Here is a 5823-nt window from a genome sequence, read left to right on the forward strand (position 1 = left end):
AGTCTGCACCGGCTCTTGGAAAGAGCACCCGACCCAAGGTCAACACCTCCACCCTATCCCCATAACCCAGTAACCCCACCCAACACTAAGGGCAATTTTGGACACTAAGGGCAATTTATCATGGCCAATCCACCTAACCTGCACATCTTTGGACTGTGGGAGGAAACCGGAGAACCCAGAGGAAACCCACGCACACACGGGGAGGATGTGCAGACTCCGCACAGACAGTGACCCAAGCCGGAATCGAACCTGGGACCCTGGAGCTGTGAAGCGATTGTGCTATCCACAATGCTACCGTGCTGCCCTTAAAATAAGCGCCCAACGTGGGGCTCGAACCCACGACCCTGGGATTAAGAGTCCCATGATCTACCGACTGAGCTAACCGGGCTGATTTCTTTGAATTGTTGACAACTTATGCTGCAGTTTGTTTTGAACTGTCCTTTAATTTCTATGCCCAGAGTGAGAGCATGAAACTCTGCGAAGATTCGACATGAAATGAGTCTGGGCAGATTCAGCCCGGTTTCCGTGACAACTGAGCTCAGTGACTTTGCCATTAGTTAGCACTCACACTGAAGAAGGCTGTTAGGACAGTTTTTGTTTGTTATTTTTCTTGAGATGTGGGCATCCCAGACAAGATTTGCGATTGTGAAAATTAGGGATTAATTGCCTTTGAAACGAGCGACTTTATAACCCATTTCGGAGGGCAGTTAAGAGTCAACCACATTGCTGTAGATGTAAGCCAGACCAGGTAGGGATGGAAGATTTCCTTCCCTAAAGATCATTAGTGAACCAGACGGGTTTTTAAAACAGTCGAAAGAAACTGGAGCTGGTTTAGCACAGTGCAGAACAATGCCTACAGCGCGGGTTCAATTCCCGTACCGGCCTCCCCGAACAGGCGCCGGAATGTGGCAACTAGGGGCTTTTCACAGTAACTTCATTGAAGCCTACGTGTGACAATAAGTGATTATTATTATTATTAGGTAGTTTTGCGGTAACCATTCCTGAGCTCTCAATTCCAGATTTATTAATTCAATGTAAGTTCCACCAGTTGTCATGATGGGATTTGAACTCCTATCTCCAAAGCATTAGTCCGAGCCCTGGATTACTGGCCCAGTAACATTTACACTGTCACCAATAACATAGGAATGTCTCACGTGCCGAGCAGGGTTCCAAACTGGACAGATGTCTGGAGCCAGCTCTGACAATCTGTGCTTGAAGCCTCGGCAACCTATTCTAACTTGCACATCTCTTACAGATTTTATGGATCTGGAGCTGATTTTCTTTTTCCTGTTTGTCATCTGTCAGTTAAATAAGTGGATCTAACGTCCCTTATGATCAAGAATATGCCTTCACAGCCCAATATACACTTTAATTGACTGTCTGAAATGGAAAAAAGCGCTCGATAAATGCAAGTATAGTTGATCTCTCTCCTTTCTTTCACTATCTAGTTAAACAATAGCATGACCCAGGGATTGCAACATAAACGCATTGTTATGTGCAAAGAATGAAATGATCTTGCACATGCCTCAAGGGTCTGCCTTCGGACGTGGGACTGAAAAGCATTCTCATGAGATTATGCTGATCATTAATCAATTAACTGGTTTATCTTACGTGAAGTACATACCTGAAGAGAATAGAGTATTCCTGGGAGAGAGATTAGAATTAGAATTAGAAGAGTACAGCACAGAACAGGCCCTTCGGCCCTCGATGCCGTGCCGAGCAATGACCACCCTACTCAAGCCCACGCATCCACCCTACGCCAGTAACCCAACAACCCCCATTAACCTTATTTGTTTAGGACACTACGGGCAATTTAGCCTGGCCAATACACCTAACCCGCACATCTTTGGACTGTGGGAGGAAACCGGAGCACCCGGAGGAAACCCACGCACACACGGGGAGGATGTGCAGACTCCGCACAGACAGTGACCCAGCCGGGAATTGAACTTGGGACCCTGGAGCTGTGAAGCATTGATGCTGACCACCATGCTACCGTGCTGCCCCCTATTTCCTACTATTTGTTTCCTACTAGATCTATTTCCTACACACCCTGCATCAGAAAATAGCCAACTACACATCCCGACCACTGTTGTATGGGGAGATACACTTACAAGTTACTGATATTATTCTACAGTACAAGTGATATGAGTTGACATTGCCATACTCACGGCTGTGTGTGTTTCTGTCTGAATCTCCAGAGAGCTCTCGCTCTCTTTCTTTCCCTATCAATGTTGGTTGCGTGCATTGGAACCACGAGTTGATGTGATCAGATTTCTATAATAAAAACCAGAAAGTACTGCAAATACACAGCACCTGGGGAGAGAGAAACAGAGTTAACAGCGGGATCTCCGTCCCGTAGAAATCAATGGACATTTAGACGACTCGCTGCAACCTCCATAGTGGGACCCGGGCCAGAACGCCCCGTCAACATTTTGAGTTCAATATGACACTTGATAGGATTCCAGACCAGACCCCAACTTTTCTTAGGATCCGGACGAGAACCACAAAACGTTTTTCTATTTATAAGACTGTAGGAAACGCTACTTCACCCCAGGAGTGGTGACTCTGACCAATAGGTATCTTTTATGTTAAAACAAACGTTTAACTTAAACATAGAATTAACCATATTAGCATCAAAGAAATAGCTTTACAATTATCAGTTAAACGGTTCTTAAACAAAGGGGAAAAAACTTGAACGTGATATCTCCCCCACCCCCCCACCATTAATTCCAATTAAACAACCGAACATAGTTCAAATAAATAAAGTTAACAAAGCAGGTTACTTGCTTAGCTGTGTAGAAACATTTGGAGAGAGTTCCTTTCAAGAGCAGGTCCAATACACTTCTGCTCAACCTACCAACATTTGGCTAAACTGCCATTCAACTTAAAATCCTACAACAGACTGCAAATCTACAGACACATCTCCCATTAGTTACATCATCTGTATCTCACTAAATCCCATGCTTAGCTCGGGCTAAATACAATCCCTCATAAATTATCTACCCTCCAGGGAATCTCCACCAATCATAACAATATCCCATTAGCCCTTTACCTGTAACCAAGTAAGTGGTTGGAATGAATGATTACCTCACCTTTTACAACTCTTTAATTATAGCTTTAGCAGGCACACTGCCTGCATGTAGTTTAAACCAGTATTTTTAATAACATTACTGACACAAATAAGAAATATAACATGCATCAATTTCTACATTCATCACACTCTTCTTCAGAATGGAAGGAGGGTGGATCTCTGATGGCCTTATGTGCTGTCAAGAGGAGGGAGGGAGAGGAAGAACAAAAGGGATAGTCTCGGATAGCTTAGAGGGTGGACAAAGATGTGACAAAGATGTTATGGAGTAAAAGGCTATGGGAATGGTCATGGTTGTAGTAAAGAGATGAAGCGCTTAACCAGAGTGAATGTAAATGCCAGAACAGTAATGATTTTTGTTTGACTCCCTTGGAGGACAAGTAAAGCCCAACGCTTTGTCTGAAAGGTGAAAATTGATGCTGTTTACTTAATGGTCATTGCGATGAGTACTTGACCAGTCATTGGGTGGGATTATATGGCCTCACTCACCACTGGAATCATATATTCGCATTGTGTGGTAGTATGACTAGGGGTATTACGGCACCTGGGAGTGTGAGCTGCTATTGGTGTAGAAGGCTCGCTGCCCATTGGCCCAAGTGTTGTCTTCTCATTGGTCGAGATGAAGGTAGCTCCGCCTATGAGGCGGGGTATAATAACCCGTGTTTTCCCAGCAGCCAGGTAATTTCTGTACTCCTGCTGCTGGGCACACTTCTTGTAGATTAAAGCCTTCGATTCGGACTCCTTCGTTTCTGTGTTCATTGATCGCGCATCAATTGAAAGTCAAGAGTTTGGCTGACCCACTGCATCCACTGCAGCAGGCCCTGCCACGGAGAGGGCGGGGGGGGGGGGGGGAGCGGGGGGGGGGGGGGGGGGGGGGGGGGAATGGGAGGGGGGCAGAAAGTCCCGGCCAATACCAGACAGACTACAGAGCTCAGACACGGCACTTTTCTATTTTCAGACAGAAGATAAGCGCTCAGACTGCTGGGTTCCAAGAACCCAGTGCAAGCACATTATCAAATTCAGGGAACACTCAACACCTATACTGCTGAGCTCTTTGCAATCGCAGTGCTAACAATCCTGAGTACAGAGACAACAGACGTGCACATTGACGGCATTCGCAAACACACAGGACTCACTCACAGATCTGATTTCAGAGGATGTATACCAATGACAGCCCGGGTTCAGAGAGCACACAGGGCACTCATACTATTGTTCAGGGAACGTACAGTGCCGACATCACTGAGTTCAGAAAACAATCATGAAAATATTGATGGAAGGCATTGCAACAGTGCTGTCACATTCCAATAGGATCACCCAGCTCTAGGACTCATGAATGTTTTGGTTCAAACATGTGAAACCGAACTGTATTCCAGAGGTGAAGCGGCATCAAGGCAATATTTGACTGAATATGGGATTAAGGAAATCTGTAGTACAACTGGTGTCAATGGGAATCAGGGGAATGCCTGTTTGGGGGTTATATCCAATGCAAAGGAAGATAGTTGTGGTTATTGGATGCCAATTGTCACAGTACTAAAACATTTGCTGCAGCAGTTCTTCAGGGTAGTGTCCTATATCCAACCATCTTCAGCTGCTTCATCAATGTCCTTCCGTCCTTCAAATGTTGAGAAATGGGAATGCTCACTGCTGTTTGCACAATGTTCAGCACCATTAACAATTCATCAGATGCTGAAGAATTCATGCCAAGAGGGCTCGAATACAAGACCAGGGAGGTACTTCTGAGGCTGTATAAGGCTCTGGTCAGACCCCATTTGGAGTATTGTGAGCAGTTTGGGCCCCATATGTGCTGGCATTGGAATGGGTCCAGAGGAGGTTCACAAGGACGACCCCCGGAATGAAGAGCTTGTCATATGAGGAACGGTTGAGGACTCTGGGTCTGTACTCGTTGGAGTTTAGAAGGATGAGGGGAGGATCTTATTGAAATTAACAGGATACTGAGAAGCCTGGATAGAGTGGACGTGGAGAGGATGTTTCCACTAGTAGGTAAAACTAGAACCCGAGGACACAGCCTCAGACTGAAGGAACGATCCATTAAAACAGAGATGAGGAGGAATTTCTTCAGCCAGATGGTGGTGAATCTATGGAACTCAGCTGCAGAAAGCTCTGGAGGCCAAATCACTGAGTGTCTTTAAGACAGAGATAGATAAGTTCTTGATTAATAAGTGGATCGGGGTTATGGAGAGAATCCAGGAGAATGGAGATGAGAACTATATCAGCTATAATTGAATGGCGTAGCAGACTCAATACGTCGAATGGCCTAATTTTGCTCCCTATGTATTATGGTCTTATATTCAAATGCAGCAAATCTGGACAACATTCAAGCTTGGGCTGATAAATGGAAAGTAGCAAGTACCATGCATACCAAACAAGTGCCAGACAATAATCCCGAACAAGAAAATGTCCAGTGGTACCATTTAAATTAAATTGTATTACCATTGATACTTAATTTGCCATCAACATTAGCCAGAAACTGAAGTGGACCAGCTATATAAATATTTTAGCTACAGGATCAGGTCAGAGGTTGGGAATTCTGCAGAGAGTAACTTACCTCCTGGCCACCCAAAGCCTGCCCACCATCTACAAAGCACAAGTCAGGAGTTTGATGGAATACTCTCCACTTGCCTGGATGAGTACAGCTCCAACAACACTCAAGAAGCTTGACACCATTCAGCACAGAGCAGCCCACTTCACTGGCACCCCTTCCACAAACAGTCGCT

At 45.2% G+C, this 5823-nt stretch overlaps 1 non-coding gene across 1 annotated transcript; it reads right to left on the minus strand.

Annotated features, from left to right (window-relative positions):
* Positions 1–315: 315 nt before the first annotated feature.
* trnak-cuu lies at positions 316–388 on the minus strand. Its single transcript has one exon. It is a non-coding gene; the product is annotated as a tRNA-Lys (tRNA).
* Positions 389–5823: the final 5435 nt, after the last annotated feature.

Source organism: Scyliorhinus canicula, chromosome 20 (assembly GCF_902713615.1).
Source record: "Scyliorhinus canicula chromosome 20, sScyCan1.1, whole genome shotgun sequence".
In the NCBI taxonomy this organism is placed as follows: Eukaryota; Metazoa; Chordata; class Chondrichthyes; order Carcharhiniformes; family Scyliorhinidae; genus Scyliorhinus; species Scyliorhinus canicula.